This window comes from Podarcis cretensis (assembly GCF_951804945.1).
Source record: "Podarcis cretensis genome assembly, chromosome: 7".
In the NCBI taxonomy this organism is placed as follows: domain Eukaryota; kingdom Metazoa; phylum Chordata; class Lepidosauria; order Squamata; family Lacertidae; genus Podarcis; species Podarcis cretensis.
Genome location: NC_137176.1, coordinates 20609493 through 20623381, shown reverse-complemented (window position 1 = coordinate 20623381; position 13889 = coordinate 20609493). Strand labels below are relative to the sequence as shown.

The following is a 13889-nucleotide window of genomic DNA, read 5'->3' as shown; positions in this document are numbered from 1 at the left end:
TGGCCCGTACGGGCAGGGGTACCTTTACCTTTACCTTTTAAGGTATAATGCGTAAGGTCCTCTAATTCAGGGCACCCCCTAATACAAACAGTTTAGCCAATATGAATTGAATTTATTGATGTTTGTCCTGCAGGATGGGGCTGGTGTGAGTTGGACTCCAAAGACAGCTTGAAGGTGCTGCATTGACTACCTGTAGGATATAAATAAATAAATAGCATTTTGATGATAGTCATTTCTCAACTATGAATGAACTGTATTCCCATACATTATCGAAAACACTTCTGAAAATGCTCTTGCTCCTTTTTTAGGAGTGGATCTAAGTGGATCCTCAAAGGAACTAACTCTTTTCTGAAATTTTGCTCTGGTGGCACACCCTGACTGAAATTCATTCCTCGATTGCATGAGTAGAATCCTCAATTTGTGCTTAGTGTGTTGACTCAGCAAGGCCAACAGAAGTGAAAGCAGATGTCTCTGCATATCCATAGAGAACAATCTGCTGAGAAACAAGATGTCAGTTTGGGTAAGAACAAAGCTTGACATTCAAGGCATACTAAGAGTCATGTTGTGAAAGACCTTAGGATGTATGTATGTCTAGGGGGGTGGAATACAGCGGAGTCCACATCATCCCGAGCAAGTCATAAAGCAGACAATGTTGCCAGTGTTTCATCTGATAATGTGAATCAACAGCAAAATATCTTTGGGACTGGCACATGGCAGGGTGGCCCGTAGCCATCACCAGCAGCCATATGTTTTGAGAGAATCTTAATTTCTGTCAGATCACGTTGCATGATATGAATGGTTATAAAATAATAATAGAGTGTATGCTAGTGCTGTAGCTTATGTGGAAAAACTCTTGATAACTCTTGATGAGCACTAATTAGATTGGATCCAGGCACAATAGCTAGCTGGTCTCTGATTTGAATGGTGAATGATGAGGAACTAATTAGACCAGATGGATGCACAATGAGAGAGAACTGCAAAACCTACCCAGACAACTCTGAGAAGGCTTCAAGGGTTGTCTAATGCAAATTCCACTGTGATCACAGGATATGCTATGTATCATCCCAAACAGATGCTCATTCGACATTATATAGTTGCTAGCTGGTTCTCTAAAGCTGCTCCCAGCCATATATAATGCATGGATCTGGTCTAGGCTAGTGTCCATCAATTCCTCATTTAAACAACATGGCTTTTTTGTTTTCCTCTGGGCTCTTGCTCCTTGAGTACCTCTATTTTTCAAGAGGATCTGAGAAACCATAGAAAACCTGTATTAGTTTAGGAGCAGAGGAAACTGGTCCATAGGTAAATAGGGACATTGCTCCAACAACATCAGTCTGTCCTAAACCAGCCCTAACCAAAGGGGGTGGTGCTGGTGCTGGTTTTCACCTTCCTCCTCCTTAGTTCTCAGTGTTGACTTTGTAGACCTCAACAGGGAGAAGGAGGAGGAGGACAAAGCCACAATTAGTTGGCTCTGGCTCCACCTACTGTTGACCTCCTTGCCTTTCAGCCCACCAGCCCCAACGGATCCCTGCCCCCATTATTTAGGATAATATTCTGAAGCTTCGAACATGTAAATAATAATGCACAACAGCAACCACATATTGGATTATTTCATTTCTGGAATTTTAAAAACAAAGCTTCATATTGAATTTTGTAATATTTTGCGGGTACATTAAAACTACCAGTTCAAATATCTCTAATGATGACCTGGTTCAGAGAGAGATTTCCCACCATTTTTTCTCCCTCTGAAGCCTACTGACAGTTACAGTCATAGCCTGAAAAAAGGGGTGTATTTGATGTTAGGGGAGGGTGTAGTATCTCTGGTGTGGATCATACCATGCTCCTTCTAGGGTAATTTGTCTGCCTTTTCCCTCCATCCAGTACTCAGCTCTTATCTATGGCTTCAAGAACTGTCAGCATGTGACAGTGCCACACTCTGGGAACAGCTTTGACTGGTTGGCTAAACCAGGTGTGGGTAGCTGATGGGTCTTAAATCCCTGGTCAGTTTGGGATTTGTCTATCTCCTGCATGCAAAGACAGGCTCCAGTGGCCTGACCAATGGTGGCTCCAACAGTCAAGGAGGTGGTCTCTGCACATGTGGTAGAGGGAAGTGAGGGGCAGATGGGGCTTGTCAATCTGGGAAGGTAGCCCATCCAGGAAAAGGAAAACTCTGATCCTAAATCTCCACTGCCTTGTGGGATATCTTCAGGAGAAGAAAGGGTTCAGGAGTTAACCCTACACAAATCCAGAGTGGAGTCTCTAAGATGGTTGGCTGGTACCACATCCACCTCCTTCCAGCAACTCCTGCAGCCCAGCTCATGCCAAAAATATTGCTCTGCTTTCCTTTGGACCACATCTGTGAGGCCAAGACAGCAGGCGGTCTTGTTGTCTGGGCAGCCCAGGCTTGCCCATACACACTGCCCAGGCTTGCAACTCGAGGAGGGCAAGTGAATACTGCTAACACAGCAGTTTGACTTCACCCTGGAGGCACACTCCATTGTCTCTTGAGACAGACAGATGCCAACAACAAAAGCCTGAAAAACTCAATCTGAAATACCTTTGGTTCATACATCTTTTTCTCCCTGCAATCCTAGCCATGGAGCAATGCCTTGGTAAATCAGACCTACTTTTGTAGACTTCGGAACGCAGCACCAGTAGTTAGCATTAGAATGCTTCTCATATGCTTCTCATATATTTTGTACCCAAACTAATACGTGTAAACCCACAAGTGTTCCTATAATTTTAACAAATGTTTATGCATTTATACCACAAAATTCCTATACACTGTCACATTATATATTCCAGGGAGTTACTTTTTAATAAAATGTCTGTCTTCATTAAAAGTGCATTAAAATGAATGAGGGTAAAAATGATGTTCAGTGAGCAATTAGGCTGATTTAAGTGTACTTGACAAGAGTCTGGGAAAAAAATAATAATGAAGCAGCAAGTCAGTGTGCTCTTGCATAGACATATCAAAACAGATTTGAATAGACACTAAAGCACAGGCACACACACAAAATACACATAGTTAAAGGAACAGCTCCATATTACTAATTGTGTTGTGTACTGCTAATATATTTTCATGATAATAGCACTCACACCAAGTGTGTGTTGAAGGGGGGGAAGCAAGTTGTTTAAAGTGGCAGCTTTACATTAATATCTTTGAGACGTGGCTTTATTACATATCCACGCACGGTACCCGATTTTTAATGAACTGATTAAGTACGTAAAGGCAATTATTATGCTGCATAATGAAACAATATGCACTTGTAAAATGTTATTACCAGAAAATAGTTATAAATGGAGCTTCTGTTACCATCGCACTGTTAATTATGAGGAAGCATTACTGCTTATTTTGCTCACATAAACCAGGAGCACCTCGCAAATGCTGATCAGTTACACTATTAATTATGTGAATCAAGATGTATTATAATACGCGGCAAAATTCTGTTACACTCAGGAGAGATTCAGAATTGCTTCGGTGACAGAATTCTCTCCACTGCCATTCCAAGCCATGTATGTTTATCAATGTGTGTTATATTATTAATAGTATTAATTGAATTTATTAGATGCTTTTTCTTGCTGCACGCAACTCAAAGCATCCTTAAGAAACAAACAATAACCCCACACATTCATTAAAACCAAGGGGAGCATTAAGCACACACACACACACACACACACACACACACACACACGCTGCTTTAAAAGACCACGGGTTAGCTGTAAGGCTACACTTTGGGCTGAATTTCCCAAGGTAGTCTCTCTCATCTTACTCTCAAGTTTCTCCTGCCTCAAATTCTCCTTCAGCATAAAGTAAGTTCAGCTAGGGTTGCCATATTTCAAAAAGTATAATTCCTGACAACCGCAAAATTGTTGAGCCCTTTTTTTAAGGAAACAACCAAAATTGAGATTTTTTGGGGGAACAAACCCAAACTGTGGAGCTTCCCCAAAAAACCTTTCCCCAAAATAGTGATTTTAAGCTTTTTGGAGCTGTTTCCAGTGTGTTTTCCATCATGTTGCCATATATCCACATTGTCCCTGACTTTGCCGATTCGTCAAAATTCCTCCGACGCCATTTTTACACCCCAAAACCAGGACATGTCACAATTTTTTCTGATGTAGGACAAGCCTAGTTCAACCACCAGGAGTGAAAGAGCTAAGCGCAAACATCCCAGTGATAGTGTTGATTAATTTGGTGACAAAACTGTGACATTTATAATTTACCATGATGTTCACCATCTGGCTCTAGGGAGAGTTGGCTCAGTTTCTGCTCAGGCCTGCCGGCAACCCCCACAGTGTGGTTTGTGAACTTGACCTGTACTAAGATGCTTACAAGAGGCATTTGGGGAGACATTCTTGGCTTCTCTGGAGTTCCTCAGAGACTCTTCCGTGCTGGAAGTAATTTTAACCCCATCCTTATAGAAATGGAACCTTTGCTCTGTGTGGCTCCCAATGCCTTAGATACAGGAATCCATCTTTGTTTGCCACTCCAGAAAGAAGATCCACTGTCAGCACCAGGGGAGAAGGATGTGGAATGTATGTAGAGTACTTTTGGGGCCAGTTCAGCAAATTTTGCTCATGCTGAAATGTGGGAGCAAATCTGTTGTTGTGTGATCCAACAGCTATACCTGTAAATCTAGGTTTGATGGCACCTTGCTAACATATTTCATCTATCACAAACAAGGGATGATGGCAAATATGCACATTTGAATGGGATCACTTGATATGTTATAAATACCACACAGAAAAGTGGCAAAATTGGGAAGAGGACCAATTTTAAAACCACTCTAAGAATTGTAGCTTTGTGGGGAGAATAGGGACTCTTAACAACTCTCAACATCCTTAAGAAACCACGGTTTCCATGATTCTTTGGGGGATGCCATGTGTGTTAAATTGGAATAATTGGTATGCTTTGCATGTATAGTGTGGATGTGAACAGAGTGCTTTTCAAACCCCTCAACAGCCAATTTTCTGCTGTAAATATACAAAAGGGTTTGGGATATAGCTCTGTTTGAAAAAAAAGTCAAATAAAATAAAATTTCCTGGGGGGATTAAAAAGAAGAGGGAGAGTTTTGGATTGGAATAGTTTGCTTTTGTAACACATGTGTATAAGAAAATGAAAGATGCAATGCTGTTATCTCAGTATGCTACTTTGTGGAACTCACTGTAGTTTGTTTAACAATAAGTATGTTCTCCTTCATGGAGAGCACGTGTTGCGGTGGGGGCCACCAGGACACTCCAAAGTTGTGGGGCGGGCTAATTGATCATTGGCCACTGATGCGATTGGGCTCCCCTTGTTGTTGGGAAGAAGTTAATGTTTCTATTTGTTGATTGACAGCCAGAAATGCTAAAACTCCTTGCACGAGGCTAGGGCTTCCTCTTTTCACCTGTGCATCGGATTGCCCGTTCCCCCCTCCCTATATTTAGGGTTGTTCGCTTTGACCTTGCTATGCCTGTCATGGGGTCGTCTGCTCTTGGGGCAGGGGCCTGGTAGGAATTTTGTCCATCTGGCTGACTGGCTGGGGCCATTTGGTTTTTGCCTACTGCGTAGCAAATCATCACAGCTTGTAAGGTTGTGGTTAGGCACTGGTTTATGATTTGGTTGGTTGAGGAGCATGGATTTGCTGTGCCTGCCCCTCTAATGCTGCTGCTGCAAGGGAGTCCATTAAAGGAATCAGGGGCTAACTATTGCTTGTCAACCCTGTCAAGGGGGCTCGGGCCATGCAAGAGCTCCTGGTTGCATTTGGGGAGGGCTGAGGGCAGGTTCCCTGCTCTGTCGCTACCCCCAAGTGTATTCCCCTTTTCTGACTTTTGCAGGCGTGCGGAATGTCAGTCTGTCCCCCATGGTGGGGGGAGATTGTTGCAACCAATGCCTAAGCAACCACTCACATTTTTGTATTTTAATAAAGTTGTGGCCAAAATTATGCCAAAAACCTTAAACAAGAATTTCTGTGTGATGTGTGAGTTATTGGGGTGGCCCTGGGGACCTCAACATGCAAATAACTAAAATGCAAAGAGGGGAACATAATCAAGGAACAGTATTGTTTATTCCTTAAAAACAACATGATAATATATTTTTATGCATAAATAAATGCAAAATGCACTTAGGAAAGAATTACAATAAATATTGGTTCACAGGGCTAATGCTAGCTGACCAACAGCATGGAAATGATGCACCAGAGGTCTATAGAAGTTCATTACGTAACTTTGGGAAAACAAAGAGGTTGATGGATTGGGATAATCAGTCACTTAACATACTTCAAAAGATTTTCATTATGAGCTGATTTCCAAACAAAACATCAGCAATCCATGGGAGGGCTTTACCCTGAAAGTCACTCTAGAAATATTTAATAATAAAGCACTTAATCATTACACTTCATTAGAGGACATATATTTTGAAAAGTGCAATAACTATACTCATAGGCGCCGACTCCATGGGGCCTGAGGGGGCCCGAGCCCCCTCAAAAATTCGTTTGGGGGGGCTCTGCCCCCCAATAATTTAAGAAAATTATTAGTTATATTATGCTTTGTAAAATCACAAAATTATGTTGGTATTTTTTATTTTCCTTGTTTGACGATAGTTACCTTTTAAAATACATTCAGTAATGAGTTAAAACAAAGCCACTCCCGATCTAGAGAGGGGGTGGGGTTGCGGGCTCTCGACCCATCAACAATCTCGCGGGGCTGGCGTCAGCCCCGCGAGAAGCGTGGATTCCCCCTAGCTCATTAATATTCACCGCCCACGGCGGCAGCCAATCGGCTGCCGCAAAGGGCGGGCCCTCACAGGTTCACTTAAGGTCGGGGCAGCCCGGGGCTCGCCCCTTTCGTTCCCCCAGCAGCAGTGGTTTGGAGGTCTTGGGCCCCCCCAATATTTTTTATAAGTCGGTATGGGCCCCCGTCCCCCCAATATTTTTTATAAGTCGGCACCCCTGACTATACTGAAACTTCCCAGTCCTGGCAATGTTATCACACACACTGTGAGAGTGTTGTCAGCATGTTGTGGTGTGTGCGCGCACCGCAGAAGCACACTACTGGATGTTGTGTGTGCATGCTGCGGGCTGTGTACGCATGGTGTGCTGACACTGTGCAGCCCTGGCCTCATAAATCGTGGGGACCAAGTGGCACACATGCGTAGGATAGTTTTGAGGGGATCACACTGATGTAGTGAGAAAGTCGGTCTGCCTTCACTGTACATAAAATGTCACATGTGATGTGTGCTTTCATCTCTATTGGCATTTGCTCAGTTAGTGTGATCTTTCCCTTCTTTTTTTTTTTGGGTGGAAAGATTGCGGAATTCAGTTGTGTATGCGTATGTGCACTTGGCTAGACAAGCTATCCACCAAAATTCCACATGATTGTTTGTTGAGAGAGACCTGCTTTCTCCACAACAGCCCATAGGGGTTCCCTGGTGAGTGAGATAGCTCTATGATTGTCATTGTGGTGGACCAGAAAGACAGTAAATTCCTGAGCTACGCAATAACTTATCATTTAAAAGTCCTTCAGAGAAAAAGTAGCGCTATTTCCTTGTGCTTTGCATAAACAAGTATAACCATGCACATTTCCCCCCTGAACTCGGCAGAGGAACGAAATGAGTTGAGCATTCATATTATTCTTCAAAGACAGTTCTCAGCATAGTCCCATTATACTTCGGATATGCAGAACCCCCCCTCCCCCCTCCCAAGCAGATAAACAACACCCGGATGAATGCTTATTTTGGTATTTCCATTATGATTTATAAATTCCCCCATTCTCTCTCAACCCTGCACATATTTATTCAATTTGGGAAATGATCCCGAGTCTGTAATTGCCAGAGCTAGAAATCCTTCATGGGTCAAAGGGCATTTACAACCAATATTCTGAATTTGGGAAACAGATAATACACCTGTGATGAGGTTTATTCCAATATTGTGCCGGGTAAAGTGAACAGTGTGCTAAAGCCTTTGTGACAAACAGAAGACATTTCAAGTATTTCTTGGAGGAAATAAATATATTTTAACTCTGAGGGGCAAAGAGGCCATAGAGTTTGACACCAAGATACCTGAGACTGGGTAAAGGAAAACTGATTATTTTCAGAATAGAAACATTTGAATGCTATTTCTGAGAAGTCACCATTCAAGAATTAAATTTTAAAATATTATTTCCAAAAGGTAGATCAACTTGTCCTTTCAAAAAGCCCACATACTTTGTCTTACACTGCTTGCTGCCTCTTACTCCAATTCATTCCAAATTGAGGTCTTCTGAGCAGCAATTTCATTTGCAGCTTCTTCAAATAGCCCTGAATGACTGAAAGCTAAGACTAGTAGGATGGTCTATATTGTGATCAGGCAGCTGGCGGGCAAGAGGCTAAATGAAGCCTCCATGGATTTCCATTATGGCACCCAATGTAGCTGTCAAGGACTCTCACACCTTTATCTGTCACCTCCAGTATTTTATTTTATTTTTTCTGTGCAGGGCAAGAGGCACATGCAAATCACTGTTTAACAAACACACACCAGCTGCTCACAAGTGGTTCACATGCAAAATTAGAAGAGTGCTCAGTTAAAACATCTGTTCACACCAGGGAGGGTAGGTTAAGGGATTTATATTATATTTTTTTGCCCACATTTAAGCTTATGCGTGTTTAAAAGAAGCCTGCTCCTTGGGGGAAAAGCAATGACAAACCTAGAGAGCATCTTAAAAAGCAGAGACATCACCTTGCCAACAAAGGTCCGTATAGTTAAAGCTATGGTTTTCCCAGTAGTGATGTATGGAAGTGAGAGCTGGACCATAAAGAAGGCTGACCGCCAAAGAATTGATGCTTTTGAATTATGGTGCTGGAGGAGACTCTTGAGAGTCCCATGGACTGCAAGAAGATCAAACCTATCCATTCTGAAGGAAATCAGCCCTGAGTACTCACATTGCTCTGTCCCAGCTTCTGCCAACCTAGAAGTTTGAAAGCATACCAGTGCAAGTAGACAAATAGGTACCATTGTGGCAGGAAGGTAAATGGTTTTCTTTGCGCTCAAACCAAATACTCAGACCACACCCTTGGAACCACTCCCATGCAAACATCACTAGTGTGCGAGAGTGTACTGGTGTACTGAGTGGGCCTTGTTTACCCCCACCCCCAATGCCCTGCAAGCAAGGCAGAGAGCTTAAAAAAACTATTTTTGGTCAGAGTCTGCAAACCCTCCTGCTGCAATCCCTAGCTGCTGTCTAGTGCAATAGGTTCTCAGTCAATCAGTGCTTCCTTATATTCCTCCTGCAATTTCATTATCAGTTAGTTTTATTATCTCCAGCTCTTCCAATACCTTCCCAATCAATTTGACTTCAGTCAATTTTCTGTTGTCTTTCTCACCTTTAGCATATAATAGCCACACTATTGTGAGTAGACATAATACCTGCATTTGGGGTTCATTTTTCATACTATATTCAAATAATAATAATAATAATAATAATAATAATAATAATACTATACTTCACATATTTTTAAATATAAAAAAATATGCTCATGGATTCATTGAAAACCCTCATTTATCACTTTAGTCACCATTTCTCCAAAACTCTGGGAGATCACTTCATTTTCTCAGTTTCTTATTTATCCAATCTAAAGGAGCAATTGTACAGCAAGATTTGTTGGAATAAATAGAACAGGATCCAGCTGAGCCAGGAGTTTCCCATTGTAGTCAGGCTATGCTGACCTAACTCCCTTATTTTCTCAGCCGGAAATAAACCAGCATAACTCCACTATGCCAGCGCAGCCAGGACCTAGGTGGCTGAGCCAATCCTTGTGGATTTTAAGATGGCATAAGCCCTGAAAAAGGTCTGTTCTGTAAGTCAGGTGGGACCAGAGAAGATGAACTTAGGCTGGATCCTAAACCAGTTCACCGCGGTCATGTAAGTCCAGCAACCCAGCTTAAGTTAAGCTGAAAAAAGGGTGGTGTAACTCCAGCACTAGTTTAAAAACCGGGTTTCTCTCTGCCAACCTTAGGCCAGCTCAGCCAGGAGTAGCTCTGCTGCTGAACAGAGTTTGGATCTGCAGTAACTTTTCACTGGCTTAATTTACACCAGCTTGATTCTCAACAGGTTCTTGTTTATAGGATTGCTCCCTCAAATTCCCTAAACTCAGCTCTCCAAATCTCTACATCCTTTTGTGATTTATTTATTTTTAAATAAACTAGTCCTTGTGAAACTTTGTCAGCATTTTAGTTCAGGTTTCTCCTGATATACATGGTTTTTTGTATGCAACTTTTGCCTAACATACACATTTTCCCTAATGTGATGCATCTATGTATGTTATTTTCATAAATATATGCATCTTAAGCAAACCTTATGCAGATTCTGTACAATATACTTTTGGACAGATTTCTTGGCTAGAGAACTGCATTACAAAATATGGAGAAGTGAATTTTCAAGGATAGCTGAAGTTTGGTTCACATATGTTTTTGAAAGTGTGAAATAGTTAGGTTTCCCTTTAAATGCAAACTGAGCCAAATTTCTCTCCCATCTGCACCAAAGCTGTTTATTATGAAAAAGACCTCCACTTTGTGACAATTTCTAGAATCATAAAAGTTTACTACAACCTCTATGGCTTCAATCAGATATATTAACTCCCTGATGTATAATTTGTAATGAAGACTTGTGGATAACTGAAGGATATGCCACACGTTGGCCAGAGAAACTCAAATAACAAATAAGGCACTCAAGAGGAATAATGCTGAAGAGTGCTCAAAACATGTCTATTTTTATCAACCACCAAAAGATCCAAACAAGTCAATAGAATTCGTAGCTGGAGTTTTCATTTTGAAAGATTGAAATGAGATATACTGTGTATATAAAACCACCATGGCAAGAAATATACAACCACTTTTCAACCAGAAAAACTCCAACCGTTGATTAACTTTTGATAAAAAGGAGATCTGCTAACAATTAACACTGAATACAGTTGAGTTTTCAAGCAGTGGTTTTTAGACTGTATTCCAGGGAATCTAAAGGTTCCATAGAAACTTAGCAAGAGTATCAAACTCAGGTAAATATCAACCCTTTTCAGGTATTATTATCTGAAGACAGTAAACACGTGAGAGGGAGCTGCAGGGATGAATATGCCAGCTCCCCCACTGTTACCATTTCTACCCCCTTCCAATTCATGGAAGATGACAGTCTGAATGGGGAACATTTTGCATCCCCCTGCATTCTGGAATGAAAGATGGGATTCAATGGTCAAATATAGGAGACATGTAGGCAGTTCACTCTTTTCCATGAAGCTTTATTTTCCTGTGACATTCTTTATGGTACAATATATATGTGTGTGTGTGTGTTTGTTTGTGCTGTTTTCTGCAACTGGAAAAGAAGGGGTGCCAGAGGATGCAGAATTCCTGCAGCATGAAAATCAGATCACAAAAGTGTCAGGTAGCGTGGCCAGTCAGAGAATTTCAGTCCAAAGGTCTTTCAGTTCAACAAGTTCTGGGAAGCTGGAATGCAGAAAGGCAGGCAGACATGTTGAGCATGCCGCCAAACTTTTATGAGCATAGAGTTGGCGCCATACATGCTGATTCCTAGAGACTGAGGCAGTCCCCCCCCAAAAAAAGATTTTTTTGAGGGGGGTAGGCCCCTCCAATATTCAAAGGATGTCACACAACATCACGTGATATCACATCAGGCTCCCTAATCCTCTCAAGAAGCTGGCACCTCTGGTTGGCACTCCTGCAAAGACTTACCCTCTTTCATGGCGAATAGTGGGATCCTCATGCACTGTCAGCCTTAAATATTGCATTTCAGGTTGTAAGAGATTTAGAAGATATATTGGTGAGATATGGAGGGAAGCTATTACCATAGCTTTTTTTAAGGCAATGGGTTGATGTTCACACAGAACATATAAGACAAAAGCTGTCTATAAAAGCTCAGGAACACATTGTGCTTAGAGAGGTTTTAGTTGAGGGACAGTCCCTTTTAGGAAAAGAAGACTTCAGAAATATTGGTGCTTAAAAAGAAAAGAAAAGTGGCCAATGCTTGAAATAATAACTAGAAAGCTTAAAAGAAGCTGTTGTGGAAATAAATATGTTATCGTGGGTGTCAGTTGCCTTAAAGTGTGAGGACTTCATCAAATTAAAGCCACTTGCAGAATGTTACGAAATATGATATAGGTAGCATGGAAAGCGAGGTGAAACTCTTGCCAAAAGCAATTAAAAACTATGTAACGATAAAGAACAGAAGTCCAAGATTGAGAGCTTGCCTCCGTTACATTAAAAACAACACCACAAATTAATACACACATGCCCCCCATGTGTTATATAAGTTATTTATTTAGAATGCTTATAGCTTGCTTTTCAGCAGTGCTCTTACACTTTTGAGAAAGCGTGTTCTCCTTCATAGAGAGCATGTGTTGCGGTGGGGTCTGACAGACCACCCCTCTGTTGCTGGGTGGGTTAGAATGGATGACCATCCGCAGTGATTGGGTGGTTGGGTTACTGGGCAAATTTTGGCGTTGCCATTTAGGGGGACAGACCAAAGGTTATAAAATCAAGTCACACAGCACTGACTGGGCTCTTTTGCTGCGTGCATCGGATCACCCGCCCACCCTCCCTAATCTAGGGCTATTGCATTGACCTTGCTATGCTATGGGGTTGTCTGCTTCTGGGGCAGGGGCCTGGTAGGAATTTTGTCCATTTGGCTGATTGGCTGGTGCTATTTGGTTTTCGCCTACTGCGTAGCAAATCGTCACAACTTGTAAGGTTGTGGTTAGGCATTGGTTAAAAAATTGGTTGGTGGAGGGGTATGGATTGGCGGTGCCTGTCCCTCCAATGCTGCTGCTGCAAGGGAATTGTATTAAAGGAATCCAGGGGCTTGCCATTCTTTCATCCGTACCGCTGAATGGGGCTTAGAGCTGCACAAGCCCCAGGGAACATGCAGTGGGGGGGGGGGGCAGATGAGGGTCTGGTGCCCGGCTCCATGCTCTCCCCAATATTGTTTTCCCTTACTGGCTTTCACTGGAATCCGGAAGTCAGTTGGGTGTGGGGACAGACAGTCATAACCAATACCTAAGCAAACTCTCACATTTATGTATTTTAATAAAGTTGTGGCCAAAATTATGCCAAAAACCTTAAACAAAAATTATGTGTGAATTGTGAATTATTTAGGGGTGGCTTGGGGGACCTCGATACACAAGTCACAATTTTTTTAAAAAACCACAAAGAATCATCATTGTAATGATCACAACAAAACATCACACAGTAGACCAATGAAATGAGATATAGATATAAACCCAGACACTAAAAGGGGGCACGCACACGCACACGCACACACACACACACACACACACACACACACACACACACAAAGTATTTTCACTTGGAATGGAAAAGAAACCAAAGAAGTTGCTTGGTGCACCTCATGATGGAAGGAATTCTAGATATTGGCTGCCACAACAGAAAAAGCCATGGCTGGCATTCAACCAAACAGTTTTGCTAGCTCTGCAGCATCCCTGTCTACTCCCGCTCCTGTCTTTGCACCCCTCTCATGTGCCCAGTACATATTCTATGGGGTTTGCAGAGCAGATTTAGGGACCATGCACTGGGCATGCAAGGAGAGAGCCCAGCACCCCGGGGCATCAGGGCCCGCCTAGGGAAAAGGATCCCCTTTTAAAAGGGGTATCCTGAAATCCATTACCCCCCCCCCCCGCTATCCTTTGGGAACCCTGTCGCGGGGGGGGGGGGAGGCCAAAGGCCCCAGGCTTACCTTTGGAGCGAGGAAGTCCAGTGACGTCCTTCCCGGAGAAGCTCTGGAGCCAAGTGAGGATTCCCAGGTAAGATCCTCCCTCTATTGTGTGGGCAGGTAATCCCTCCCCTACCTGGCCTGGTCTCCTTGGCAACACCTTCCCCAGGTGGGATTGGACAATTGACTGAGGTAGGCAG

The 13889-nt window shown here is 42.5% G+C and overlaps 1 long non-coding RNA gene across 3 annotated transcripts in view; it reads right to left on the bottom strand.

Annotated features, from left to right (window-relative positions):
- Positions 1–68: 68 nt before the first annotated feature.
- The window catches only part of LOC307220955, a 215430-nt gene continuing 201609 nt past the window's right edge, over positions 69–13889 (bottom strand). For 2 of the 3 annotated variants that reach the window (XR_013841208.1, XR_013841212.1), the window contains one exon: positions 69–190. This is a non-coding gene — a long non-coding RNA (uncharacterized lncRNA). The remainder of the gene's footprint in view (positions 191–13889) is intronic. The other variant, XR_013841209.1, reaches the window with a different exon arrangement.